At 42.3% G+C, this 15,358-nt stretch overlaps 1 protein-coding gene across 2 annotated transcripts in view; it reads right to left on the bottom strand.

Annotated features, from left to right (window-relative positions):
* The window catches only part of CHL1 (cell adhesion molecule L1 like), a 110,983-nt gene extending 109,295 nt beyond the window's left edge, over nt 1–1,688 (bottom strand). For both annotated transcript variants that reach the window (XM_075183074.1, XM_075183076.1), the window contains exon 1: nt 1,546–1,688. The gene's annotated coding sequence lies outside the window, so the exon portion shown is untranslated. The remainder of the gene's footprint in view (nt 1–1,545) is intronic.
* Nucleotides 1,689–15,358: the final 13,670 nt, after the last annotated feature.

The following is a 15,358-nucleotide window of genomic DNA, read 5'->3' as shown; positions in this document are numbered from 1 at the left end:
TATATATGTTAACTATGTTTTCTATGGTTTTTTGGATGATCAGCTATCGTTATTGTTAGTGTATCTTATGTGCGGCCCAAACCAACTCCTCGTCTTCCAATGTGGCCCAGGGAAGCTAAAAGGTTGGACACCCCTGATATAAAGCAATATAGGACGTCTCATTATTTCAGTGACCCAAAGTACTCTCCTGTCAGTCTCTCGATTTCTTTTTGTATAGGCTGTCAAATATTATATACCTATGATGCATATCCTCAGGAATGTGACAATATTGTAAGTGAGCCTCTTTATTAAAATTATCCAAGACACTATTTTGTATATGCTATCAGACAGATGATATGGGAATGTGGATTCTGCAGCCTGGACCGCTGTTTAATACTGCATTGTGTTCTTTTTTTTTTTCATTTGTAAACAGCTGCCTGCCTGTTCTATAACAATGTTCATAACACAAATAAATAAAGAAAATGCTATCATAATCAAACTACAGTATGTCTGAGAAATGCAAGATTATTCAGCCAGTGACATTATCCATATTTCTGACATTATCCATAAAATACAAAAGGGCAGTGACAGCTCTGTATCCAAAAATGTATTTACATTCTAAATATGAGGCTTTCCCTGAGTACAGGTAGATGCCTTAACAAAAGGTGCAGATTATAAAAAACTGATCTGAAACATATGCATGTTTTATATTCACACTCAATATTTCAGATCATTTGATAAATTCTAAAGGTATGTACATGGATGTTTTGTTCGGGTGTTGCATTAGGAGCGAGAAGAAGCAAGAAAATTATGTAAATCTTATTTTACACACTTCGCACATCTACCTGCTGCTATTCGTTCCGGCAAGCAAGTAATTTGTATGTGTGTATATTAACTGCATAGAGGCTTACAGATCCAAATGCAGCAAAAAGTAGACCATAGGGATGTCTTATTGATCAGTCACCTCTTAAAACAGATTTATGCAGTGTTCGATGACCTATTAAATGCTTAGGCAATCTACGGCTATCAAGCTATAGTTGCCAGGACATGTCGGTACTTGTAGTTCTACAACACAGAGAGCCACAATTTACCTATCCCCGACCAAGAACACCCAACATGATACCCTGGCTGCAGTTGCACTGTACAACAGCTGTAAAGCCACATGTTGCTAAAGCCTGATTTAATACCTGAGTCTGCAACTCATCTATTATTGATTACACTGGATTGTCTGGCAGTCATTGTCTGACCACCAGGGAATCATGAGACTTGTAGTTCAACCACAGCTGGATAGCCACAGAATGCAAGTTATTGATCTACAGTAACTTTAAAGTCAAGTTGACAAAATTCAAGATAGTTACACAGTCTCCAAAGAACCAACAGGAACACATTCAGCTGCTAATTAACATTATATTATACATTAAATGTCACAGTGCACCTCATTAAAAAGAACTCAAATGGTTTAGTGTGTGAAACACAACGGACATCATGTAATTTTATACGAGACTATTAAATTAGCCTGAGTTGATGTTTAAGTAATCCCCTGCTGTTGTAAAATAATTTACTCACCTCCCCAGCTCTGCTGTCCCTGGCTCATGTCAAGGTTCTGATACTAACAACCAGAATTCCCCTGAAGTGGAGTGCAGTACAACCTCATCCTACCCCAGTCCTCCCCCGTCCTGCTTCCTTAATCAATCAGACTCCACACAAAGCGCTGAAGAAGATCGTGACCGGAATCCAGATGTCGCTCAGCACATACAGGCGTCATAGCAACTGCTGCAACACTGCGACTATGTGGGTAGGGGAGACCCTCTCTTATTCCAACAGACTGGGGGTGGGGTGTGAGAAAGACAACATCAAAACATCAATCAGGACTGCAAAATAAATTAAGGGTTAATAAATACAGCAAAAGTGAGTGAATAAAGTCAGAGAGGCCACAGGGGAACATAAATTCCTAAGAAGTAAAGACTGCAGTAGAGGGTTAATAAAGTGAGAGCAGCTTCTGGGGCCAGCAAGTGTTTATCAGGTGCAAGACTGCAGGAGTCATTTAGTTCACATGTATTTTCTTACAGATGTCACGGAGGCCTGATGTAAACCTAATTAAAACAAAGTGAAAATCATTGGACCTATTCTACATGTGCTGTCAAACTCTGCACAACGCATTTTTGACACGCTGTGGGATTCTCCTGTCTAGGATAGAAGCCATAGTAATCTGCAGGAAAAACATGTCAAATCTGTACAAATGCAAATGTGATTATATAATCAGTGCTTGTTTACAAATTGCTGTTTACTTGTGGTGCAGGTCCATGCAGGAGATCACATTAATTACACCAAGAAGACATAGGTAAAAATGAATTCACTTGACTCTACATGTCCTCAAATGAACACATGCTACTTGCGTTTTACACATCTTGGACTTTTACAAGCGTTCACCTGGGAAAGGATAGGAACAGTGGTCCTAGGAAACAATGATAACTAAGTGTAATTTACCAAAGAACAAACCATGCAGAGTTTTGCTATTTGTGCAAGTTTGTCCACCTAGAGCATTCATAGGTGCACACCCACATTACAGTTTGTGAACTGCTTTACTTAAAAATCCATTATATTATCACCCCTTCATTAATTTCAACGTCACCATTTTTCAGCCAAAAACTCATTGGGCCTGAGTCATTAAGGAGGGCAAACGGGGGAGAGGGGGCTGGCAAACTTTAGCCCGGTGGGGCAAGCACACAGCACTGGCCCATAAGTAGCGGCCGATCCTTAAAGGGTGGTTTTTGGTACAAAATATATTTATCTATATAAAAAGAGGCTATTTTAGTGTTGCTCAATCCATATATATATATTTATGCCAGGCCCAGAGCTGGATTAAGGCTTTGGGGGGCCTTGGCACTTTAGACAGGGTAACCCCCTATGATGTAGCATGGTTATCATTTTAGACAAATACACAGGCAATACTGTGTGCACTACTGTTAGGTGGTCACAGTTCTGCCTTCAAGAGCAGTACACGGTGAAGCGGGACATACCTCCCAACTGTCCTAAGCGAAAGAGTCATCCAAATTCTGGACTGTCCCACCAGATTCAGGACAGTTGGCAGACTGTCCTGCTCTCTCCTACCTGTTCTTGTCACTGTTACCACTTGTGGCTGCTGGTTACTTTAGCTCATTTGCTGGATCCTGGAATATTGGAGGCCCTATTTGGAAACAAAATGTGTACATCAAATTTAAAAAACTCCAACCGGTCCCAGTGTTAAATAGCACCCACATTTTATAATTAGGCCTCCCTCCAGCCCCAACATTAAAATAATAATATTCACATTTGCTAAATAGATATATTTCCCTCCAACCAACCCTGACATTAGATAGCAAACACATTTAATATATAAACCTATTTCCCTCCGTCGAAACAGCCCCACCAATAAATTAAATTTAAATTTAAATTGCCCACCACTACCTCAAACACAAAATAGCACACATTAAATAATTAGCCCCCTCCTGCACTCCACCATTAAATAGCCTACATTCCACACTAAATTAAGACCCCCTTCCCTCACACATTATATTATAATCACACACACAATTTGCTGACATGCAGCCCATCACACACACACACATTTTACTGACATGCAGCCCATCACACACATTTTACTGACATGCTGCCCATCACACACACACACACACACACACACACACACACACACACACACTTTACTGACATGCTGCCCATCACACACACACTTTACTGACATGCTGCCCATCACACACACACTTTACTGACATGCTGCCCATCACACACACACTTTATTGGCATGTAGTCCATCACACACACACACGCACACACACACATTTTACTGACATGCAGCCCATCACACACATACATTTTACTGACATGCTTCCCATCACACACACACTTTACTGACATGCTGCCCATCACACACACACTTTACTGACATGCTGCGCATCACACACACACTTTACTGACATGTAGTCCATCACACACACACACATTTTACTGACATGCAGCCCATCACACACACACACTTTACTGACATGCAGACTATCACACACACACTTTACTGACATTCTGCCTATCACGCACACACTTTACTGACTTGCAGCCCATCACACACACACACACACACACACATTTTACTGACATGTAGCCCATTACACACATACATACTTTACTGACATGCAGCCCATCACAAACATACATTTTACTAACATGCAGCCCATCGCTTACCTTATTCATCCCATCCGCGCGCTGCTCCTCACACATGGGACGGCACCCATGTGACCGGGCATCAGAGAGAGAGAGAGGGGAGGGAGAGAGAGGGGAGGGAGGGAGAGAGAGGGGAGGGAGTGGGGCGGATGGGAAGATCCGCAGCCAATGATAGTAAGTGGCTGGTCCCGGAGGAGGGGCCAGCCACCAAGCAATAGAGGCTTGGGTGGGTCATTGAACTGGCCCAAAATAGACTGATTCTGTCTGGCCTGGGGGACATATGCCCCCCTGCCCAGCCCGCCCCTGAGAGCAAAGCATAAAAAAGGAGTAACTTTGCACCTGGACAACACCATGTTCCATTGGAGGGGGAGGTAATTTTAAAATGTGGGGACCGATTTATAGTTGGGTTAGGGTATGTCCTAGATCAACTTTTAATTTCAGTGTAAAAATAAAGCTATAAAGTATTTGTGTGCTACATGAAAAAACAGCCAGTATTTAACTTATGTGCAAAATAATAAACTAATTTGCACACCTTGCATTGTAACTTGGTTTGTCCCAGAAAACATTTACTCCTTTTTTTGCCTTTCTTACCCTAATGACTCAGTGCCACTGTCACGAACGAGCTCCCAGCTGCCGTGACTTTGGGGGTGTTTGCTGTATGAGGTCACACGATTCCAGCCCGCAGTCTCTCTTTACCTATCACACAGGTTATAGATCTACTGAATCGCTCCCAAACAGCACTCACCCTTCACACACTTTAGGTTTTCCGCCTATTGAATACGGGCAATGGGACCCCGATATACTGTCCCACACTGGCACACAAGGCGTCTTCGCTGCACACAGACTAGCAAGACCCACACCAGCAAGCAAAGGGTTAGCTCTTCACACCTCCAGACTGTTACACAAATGTAAATGCAAGCACACACAGCTTGTTAATCGAATGTATCAACAAATCATACGCTGGCATTCAAAGGGCGAGCTATTTTCTTCTTAACAGGCTAATGGATTTGTTAGAGTATCAAGGACGCAACATATTAAATTATAGATTTAATATACAAAAGCATAGGCAAACCGAGGAGGGGTTTTCTAGTGCTTGGAAACCCCCCCTCCAAGCCTGGGGCACTGTATAATTGAGGTGGCCGGACTCTGCCCCCGCTTTACACAGCTCTGCTTGAAAAGGGAGAGCTGCGTTCACCTAACAGTAGTGCACGTAGCATTGCCCATGTATATTATGGGGATAGGAAGAGTTGGAGAGTAGCCAAGCACTGTCTAAAATTATAGCCATGCCCCTATGTATGCTGGCCATGCCCACTGGCGGCGTGGTGTGGAAACCCCCCTCTACAAATCCTGCGTTTGCCCCTGCAAAAGTACAGGGCATACAGATATAAAAAATAATTAATAAACAATAGATTGACATACACAAGCAAACAGTTTAAAATAAAGGGCTTGCATTCAATACTTACTTGAGTTGCATAATTGTGCCATGGGAAATTGGCTAGAAAAATGGACAGCTTATCAATTTGAATTGATTTCCCAAAAAAGTCTGACAATTTGCTATACCTGGTCTCAGCCTTTTAAAGACACTTCCACACCTCTTTATACCCCTAGGGCCTGTGACACTTTTTTCAATCAACATTTGCATGTTGCCTGATTTACTAACCAATTCTGCTATGTGACCTTTCTTTTCTGTGGAGCGTCACACAGATCCAATTTTATTATAATTATAAATCCCCTATGACTGTCCATCTTTTGATACTAAACATTATGAAATTTTGACAATGTTTTTCCAAAGATATGTGATTTTAGCTGTTCCTGGATACCACCCGTAGCTGTCATTCACAACCCTGGTGTGATTTCTGCTCCTCAGTATGGAGTGCCACCCAGATTTCCCCCCGGATTTCCCAAAATATGAACTATGAAGACATTTTCCTTTGAAGCTCATATTCCTATACACCTGTATAGGCCTTCAAAATGCTGTTTTTGGCTGCAAGATTCTCACCTAGGCATATGGCTTTGTCATTTACATTTTGTGGTTCTCTGTGTTTACACTACCTATTGAAAAGAAGTCAATTAGGAAGTGGAATACATGATCAAAACAATGGATGTCTGTGATCTACATATCTTAAGCAGGTCTCCTCACAAAAGGGTTTGCTCAATCTAATTATCTCCTACTGGGCTAATTGGTTCCTTTTTAAAAACATTTGGTCAAGCATTTATCTGAGTTGAAAATCAGGTTCATTTAGGTATCAATACAGTGTTTTATTTGGGCCCTTACATTCAATATTCTATTTCATCATATCAGATTTATGCTCTCATCCTGACAGCCACAGTTTACCTTCATTTATGTCTTAAGCTAGTCATGAGAGTTTGAGGATATTGGGACTGTATTTGTGTCAATTTGTGTATTTAAATGATTCTTACTCTGGTATAAATGCTTATATAGAGGGGGATTGGAATGAGAAAGAGGAATTACATGAAAGTATGGAACAAGAAACATGTAGGGTTCTAGCTGTAGGCCACTAGATTTTTCAATATATATAAAACAAATATATTCATTAATAATTAAATATAATAAAACTTACATCTTTATATGCAGTATGTAACCACTATATCCTCATAACAGGAAATTATAAAAATATTACATAAAACGTGCATGCGTTCTAATTGGAAACAAATAATGGTCAGCACTGTTAAACACAGGTGGTGTACACATTCTAAATTTATTGCCATAATAATTTTGTATAGAGACATATTAAGAGATAAACAGTATTTCAACATTTATGTACAGTACTTGCCTTATTAAAAAATGTAGTCCACAGAAAGTCTAAATTCGGACATTCCCATTAGTCTGACTCAGTGGAAGTAAAGGAGGCTTAGCAAATCCAATAAAATCATAGGGGGGAATTCAGTTAGCTGCGAAGTGTCTCCGGGAACGTCCATGAGACACTTTGCGGTGAAGATTTATGGTGGAAATGTCCACTCATTTTTCCTTGCACAAAAAATGAGCTGAGATTTCTACATTAAATGGCGGCAATGTGCTCGGTGCGATGTCCCCGTGCCACATCGCCGGCAATTAAATCCCCCCCGTAGTTTCTATAAATTCTCATATACTTCAGCCTTGATAGCTTGTAGATACCTATGTAATAGTAAATACAGTCCACAAATTGGGAAGACAAAGGGCCTGATTCATCAATGAACGTAAATGCCGATTAATTTTGTGTAAATTCACACCGGGCATTTCCAGAAAAAGACCATATGCCATTTGAATGCGAGAAAATCAATTAATCTTTGAGGGCAAAGGACCCTTGCTACAACCTACGATTTACTGGGCAGAAGGGGAAAATGGGAGTGTGCACGTAGTCAATGTACAGTAAGGGCGAACGCAGCAGCGTCTGATTCAAGCTTTGGTTATCTCAAAGGTACGTGTTCTGTCGTATCACTTGCAGCAGCTACAGGTCAGGTATAAGCACTAAGTGATAGTGATGATGGTCACATATACATGCTAGAACATGTGTTTGCACTCAAGAGCAACTGTAAAAATGCATTTTATGTACAGTAGACATTTATAACATGATAAATGTATTGCATGGGGAAAAAAAAACGTTTTATCTTTTTAAATGTTTTGTCATTAATCCCATGAACAAATAGCAATCATTGAATTTTTCTTTTTTTGCTGTGCGTTCTGCTGGGACTTTATATTCCACATGTGTATTTGACGTATTCTGCGGTGTACTGTGCCTGTCAAAACAAAGTGTACCTACACCTGTATTCAACAAGAGAAGTTTCTTCAGTTAAACACGGACGTGCTTATGCCCGACTTCCATGCATTTTGAAAAAAAATAATTTCTGTCATACTTGCCAGCTTTATCAAAATTAAATCCGGTAGATCCAGTGAGAGGGGGAGGTGTGAGGGCAGGGGGAAGTGAATTGCGTCACTTAGCTCCACCCCCTAAATGGGCACAAGCATTTCTGGCCTATTATGTCAGGGTTGGGGCCACGATGACGAGTGAATCAGGTCATAAGCCCCCTCGACACTTAACTAATGAAAGGCCAGAGTCTGGGAGGTTGCCCTGCTCCCCCAGGAGTCCGAGAGTAGAAGGCAACTATGATTTGTGTTCATTTTGCATGCTTTTATGAAACAGGCCCAAAGTGACCAGTAAAGCCCAGTAAAGCGACATATCAGCTGTAGAATCAGGCTAGATGTAAAGTGCAGCTTCTTCAAATAGCTGATGTGCTTCTTCACACATGATGATTACAACAGAGGCATCATGGGCCTTGACGTCGCAAATGGCATCGCTACGCCCCCTTACTTGCACCTTGAACATACCTGCCAACTCTACCGGAATGTCTGGTAGGTCTCCCGGGAGAGTATGGCAGCCTTCCGCATCTGCCCATTTCCTAGTGAAGTGGGCAGAATTAAAACCAAAATGCCGCGATTCTCAGGGAGTCGCGGCATTTGGCCCCGCCCCCAAAGTAAAATGATGCAATTGTGTCATTACGGGGGCCATCACGGGGGATCGGGGCCAAAATTGCATGGTTTGCGTAGGCCACTCCCGAAACTCTCACCTCCTCCCAGGTAGCTCCCGGGCGCCGTCTTGAAAAATTCGGCAAATATGACTTTGAACCTCCTGGCAGGTGCGCAGTAGGCTGGTATGCATTAACCATGTCTATACATGGGATACTTCAGTTATATAATGAATAGGGGAGAGGCATGAGCACTCCTAAATATAATAAAAAATGTAAAAAGTTGGCTCCTATGTTCAGCACTGGGCTATGAAGGTTTTCTAAATGCGATACTTCATACTTGCCAAATTTTTAAAACTCTGCTCCCGAAGATCTTGAAGCAGAGGTCATGTGACTGGTGGTGGGAGGGGGAGTGGCGACGCTATAGCATCACTGTAGCCCGGGGCTCAAGGACGTAAATGTTGCAAAATGACGCAAAATTGTGTCATCAAGCCCCGCCCCCATCACACGGGAGAATGCCTGCTCTGCCTGGAGTCCGGCAAGACTCCCCGAGATTCAGGAGCCTCCCGGAAATTCCAGGATAATATTCAAGTATGGTATACTTAAGTGGACTGAGGAGGATTAAGTAGTAGGAATGAAACAGAGGACAAATATGAAAAAGAAAGTGACAAGAGCTAATGAGTGAGAAGCGACAATTGGGTGAATAAAGGAAAGATAGTAGTCATGTAGCATAGACCTCTAAGTTATTCTGACACTCCAGACAGTGTAGACCAGGGGGTGCCAGACGTGGCATGCAGACAACTTCTGTCTGGCAAGCCGATGCTGTGGCTGTCTCACTAAAGCAGCCGATGACGTCCGAAATGGAGGTTTGTGTTGGCCGTCATCAGCTGCTTAACTGAAGCAGCTCCCGGGTTTCTGGAGAGGAAGATGCGTGTCTCCAAAGGTAGGTAAGAAAGGCACTAAAAATTGAGGGGCACATCTATGTGGCATACTATCAATAGGGGGGGCACATCTATGTGGCATACTATCAATAGGGGCACATCTATGTGGCATACTATCAATATGGGGGACAACTGTGGCATACTATGAATATGGGGGGGCAAATGTGGCATACTATAAAGATGGGACACAACTACGTGGCATACTATGACTAGGGGACACAACTATGTGGCATACTATGACTAGCGGAGACAACTACATGGCATACTATGACTAGGGGGGACAACTATGTGGCATACTATGAATAGGGGGGACAAACCGTGGAATACTATGACTAGGGGGACAACTATGTGGCATACTATGACTAGGGGAGACAACTACGTGGCATACTATGATTAGGGGAGACAACTATGTGGCATAGTATGACTAGGGAGGACAGATTTGTGGCATACAATGAATTGTGGGCACAACTGTGGCATACTATGAATTGATGGCACAACTATGTGGCATGATATGAATTGTGAGCACAACTATGTGGCATGATGAATTGGGGGCACAGCTAGAAGGCATGATGTGAACTACTGTGTGGCATAACATTTATTTGCTGGTCCCATTACTGTTAATATGATATTAGCATCAGAAAATGAGACGTATATATATATATATATATATATATATATATATATATATTGTTAGCAGTCGCAACGGTCGGACGCTACCTGCAGCAGCCCCGTGTCCCGGCGGCTGGGGACAGCCGGGTGCGGGCGCGGGAATAGGCAAGCCTGTGGGCTAATAAAATAAGTAATTTATATCAGGACCTCTGTACCATGTGATCCCATTGCCAGGCTCTGATTGGCTGGTACTGATATTTAAGGCAGTGAGGTCTGCAGCCTCACTGCCGGTTATAGCTTCTGCTGCCCAGTCTGCTGACCTGCTTTGTTCCTGTTCCTGTCTATTTGAACTTCTACTGATCTCCCGTGTATGACCCTTGGCTTGGATTTGGACTTCACTTATGTATCCCGTGACCCTGACCCTGACCTCTGGCCTGTTTACCGTTTCTCCTGTTTGCGTTTGACCCTTGACCCCGGCTTGTTAACTGGAACTGCAACCTGCTGCTGGCCCTTGAGCTCTGCGTGGACCTCACTCCGCTGGCCTGGGTCCTCCCCAGCCGGCACACACTTCACGACCCTCTGTCAGTCTGCAGCCCAGTCTGTCCCCACCACCAGGGGCTCCAGTGAACACCTGATTGGCAGAGTAGACTCCGGGTTGTGTTGTGCCGGCTGGAGGGGTTCCTAACATATATATATATATATACACCCAACCTGCACGCCTGGACTCTTACAATGGTGCTGGGGTAATTTAGGACTTTAAGCTCCATGCTTTTCATTGACCGAGCGAAAAGTCCATAAGGAAAATGGTTTGAGGAGAAGTATTGGAGAAGTTAGCCTAATACGAAGAGAAGAGCAGAAACCAGGATAAGGGTTATGTCACATGAGAGAATAAAATACAGAGTTCAATTGCTAAAGCAGTGATGCATAGTAATGAATGGCTGTAGACTCGGAACTTGTAGCGCTTATAATTGCTGACTCAGAGTCTCCATTGATCTTTATGTAGCAGTGTATTATCATTTAGGTGTTGCGTTTAAATCTATGACAGATTCAGTGGCGGAACTACCATTGGTGCAGCAGGTGCAGTGCACCGGGGACCCATGGAGATAATGGGGTCCGCTGCATGGCAGATGCAAAGAGTCGGAGGCCCTGGTTTCTTCCTCCCCGCCTAACTGAACCGGGGCCCACAGCTTGCTAGTTCCGCTCTGGACAGAATATATTTCTTTAATCACTGTTAGGGTAATGTTACATGAATGATTACAATACTGCCTTTTAAGCATTGTGCTTAACATCTAAAGCACTTAAGTAAAACAGTGAATGGAGACTCTAAACTATCATTTTCACACCATGGGCTAAATGTATCAAGCTGAGAGTTTTCCAGTGGGTTTGAAAAGTGGAGATGTTGCCTATAGCAACCAATCAGATTCTAGCTGTCATTTTGTAGCATGTACTAAATAAATGATAGCTAGAATCTGATTCGTTTTTCAAACCCGCCAATAAACTCTCAGCTTGATACATTTACCCCTATATCATTGCTATTTACAGGATATCATAGATTAACATGTTTTAGTGATAAATTATCTTTTTTACAACTCATTCTTATATCAATGTGTAGCATTACTTGGTTTAATAGCAGATAACTTTCTCTAACTAGTGTTCAAGGTATTTTTTCCTCTCAGCTAATAAAATATTATCCAATAAGAGCAATGTCGCCCCCTGGTGTCAACTATTGTTTCACTAAAAATGCAATTTTCTCACTTACATTTAAATGTCAGTACTGCCTTAAAATCTTGACAAGGGTGTTAATATACAAATAAGTGTTATAACACAAATAGTGTGACTACGCTTAACCTAAATTGTTTGTCCAGTCAGATACTTTTGCACAAGCAGGGCCTCATTTGGAGTCGGATGCAATTTACACTGAAACAATGGCGGATCCAGGGGGGGGGGGGGGGCGATCGGGGCAATCACCCCATCCCCCCAGTAGGAGTTTGCTGCCTGCAGCTGCACACTGTGTGCAGGTCCGTTCGGCAGAGACAGGCAGGCAGAGAGTCATGTCCGGCTGCTCTGATTGTGTTTTAAACACAATCAAAGTGGCTGGGCAGCATACTCTCCCTGCCTGTCCCCCCTTAATCGCCCCCCTGTAAAATAATATTCTAGATCCCCTGCACTGAAATCGTAAGTGTAAATAGCATCCTGTACTTTACACAGTATATTGAGTGGCACAGATCTTGAGATCCGTGCGACTTAGAATACTGTGAAAATTGCACGACTCTTTATCTGCCTTATGGTCCGGCGTGCAAGTGTATCATGCACAGCGCTCTGTAAAGCAAATAATTAAATAAAATAAAATTTAACAAAATTCTCCCCCCCTACTCCAAACAGCACAATCATTGGTTATGCTGTTTGGGAGAGGGTGCACACCTTTTTTTTTAAAACAAAATTTTAATATTTTTTACGTTGTTTTTTAATACATCAAGGTCTCTAGCGCCAGCTGAAAGCACACGCAAAAGATATGTCTCCTAGGGACCTATCTGAGGTTGCTTTCAACTCAAAATAGCACGTAAAGAGTGTGAACACGCCTTTACAGTGCTAGGCTCGCCCAGATGCCCACTACCTCCCCCGTTTCCCCTCTCTAAGCGCAGAGAGGTGCAACAGGGAGATCCGTCTCAGTCGGAGTGCAAACTGAGACCGATCTTTGGCCAAAAGTGCTTTTTGCGCTGAAAAGAAGGACTTATGTCTGACTCAGGCCATTGCTTGTGCTCCCCTTACAAGATTATATCGGCACCACTGAGATGGTGTCAAAATGTGGTCCTTTTGCGTTGTAATTGCATGAAGCAATTGTACCCTCTTTCCACCCCTTATAGTACAAAGTAACATCTCGTTTTTGCACTGTAGAGCTGGTGCACAGATTGGCAATTTTTTTCCATATAAATGTTTAAAGAACAGTTTGTTCCATCCATTCGCAGTACAAATAATTTACTCTTTTGCAAAAATACATCACTTTTCTATGGGAAACTGTATACAATGGTATAAAACTAGGTCAATGGGTGCAAAAGCAGTTGCTTGATGTCAAATCTGGGGAAAAATCAGCTTTTATACATGTTGGTGTTGAAGTTTTCTATTCAGGAATGCCCTCTATAATCTGCAGGATAGAATCCTGTTTGAAGTCACTCCTTTGTTTGTTTTCCCTATAGCTGTTGGCTTACAAGCTGCCAAGATTTGTTTCCTCTGCCAGAGAGGAAAGAACTGCGGTAGTGAATTAAAGTCAATACTCAGAGGGCAGTGATATAATGTAACAATATCAGACAATAAAAATAAAATGAAGTGGAGTCCAAAAGTGCACTTACCAGACATGGGGCACACTAAATCTAGTATTGGCAACGTTTGTCCATTACTGAATGATCCTGGAGTCTCATCCTCTGTGTGTCGCAGTATACCATGATGTTCAGCAGTGGGAGACTTTGATGACATTTGATCCATCATTTTCTGTACCCCGCAGTGTACAGCACTGTCCGTAAGCTACCTGTACAGCTCCCGCTGCAGACAGACCCTGCCCTATCTGACCCTTGACGAGGGACTGAGTGTGGGCATTACTTCTCACACATTCAATATTGTCTAATGGTGTATAGACTAACAATATGTATCTAACCTCCTAATGCACTTTAATATGCCACTAGTAAATGGCTGAATAGCGTCCTTTAGTGAAGTATCGATAATGTTCCTTTCACATAATTGTAGGGAGCAGCAAGCACTATGGATGCTGGCTAAGTTCATCGGCACCCGGGAAGAGGACATCAGTGTAATGCACGCATGTGTAATATGCTTTTAATCTACTTATGGAGGAGTAACCTTTATAAGAAATAAACGTATTGCTAAATGTACTTCACTATGTCTGCCAATTCTTTTCTCCTATGGTCCAACTGTGATTAATCAAGCATCGCATAGGAAAAAAGGGCGATCATTCAGGACATCTGAACAGATGGATGAGGCTGAACTTAGCTCTTTATTCGGCCAGATTCTTATTCACTTCTTATTCATGCTCCAGCTTCATATTCAGAGAAGGTTATTTTTAAAGGTTGGATCACTGATTTCACATCAGATTAACACTAAAGGGTGTCACTTATACAAACTGTAATAGTATTTAGCCTGACCCAACAAGGATTTTTTGGGTATGAAATCAGGGGACAAAGTGGGCAAAGTCACCATAGTTTATCAATTTGAATAAGTAGCTGTCGTTTTGCAAGGGTTAAATGCCATTAGGGCACATATTTGACAGTGGAAATTAACACAGGGTGGTCAGTTACATGTAAAACACTTGTTTTTTGCCTGGCCCAACACTGTTTTGGGCATTAAATCAGGTGGCAAAGTGGGCACAGATGGTTTGTTGATCATTTTGAATTGGTAGCTGTAGTTTTACAAGGGTTAAATGCCATTGAGACACACATTTGATAGTGAAAAACAACAAAGGGTAGTTAGTTACATGTAAACCACTAGTCTTTTGCGTAGCCCAACACTGTTTTGTACATGAAATCAGGTGGCAAAGTGGGCAAAGATAGCATTATTTTCATTATTTTGAATAAGCTGTAGTTTTGCAAGGGTTAAGTGCCGTTGGGCCACCAATTTGACAGTGGGACTAAACAAAGGGATGCGAGCCACTTGTCTTTTGTCTGGCCCAACACTGTTTGCCTGGCCCAACCCTTGCAAAACTACAGCTACTTATTCAAAATAATCAAAAAGTTATCTGTGACCACTATGCTACATGATTTCATGCCCAAAACAGTGGTGGGCCAAGGAAAAGACAACTGTTTTATATGTAACTGACCATCCTGTGTTGATTGCCACTATCAAATTGGTGGCCCAACGCCATTTAAGCATTGCAAAACTACAGCTACTTATTCAAAATGTTAAAATATGGTGACTTTGCCCACCTTGCCCCCTGATTTCATGCCCAAACTCTTGTTGGGTCAGGGTAAATACTATTACAGCTTGTGTAAGGGACACCCTTTAGTGTTATCTGATGTGAAATCAGTGATCCAACTTGATTTAATTCTTTAAAAATAAGCTTTTCTGACTAAGAAGCTGGAGAATGAATAAGAAGTGAATAAGGAGCTGGCTAAATAAGAAGCTGACTTCAGCCTCGTGCCAGATGG

Source organism: Mixophyes fleayi, chromosome 8 (assembly GCF_038048845.1).
Source record: "Mixophyes fleayi isolate aMixFle1 chromosome 8, aMixFle1.hap1, whole genome shotgun sequence".
Lineage (NCBI taxonomy): Eukaryota > Metazoa > Chordata > Amphibia > Anura > Limnodynastidae > Mixophyes > Mixophyes fleayi.
Note: the sequence above shows the minus strand (reverse complement) of the source record. Positions and strands in the feature narration are given on the sequence as shown.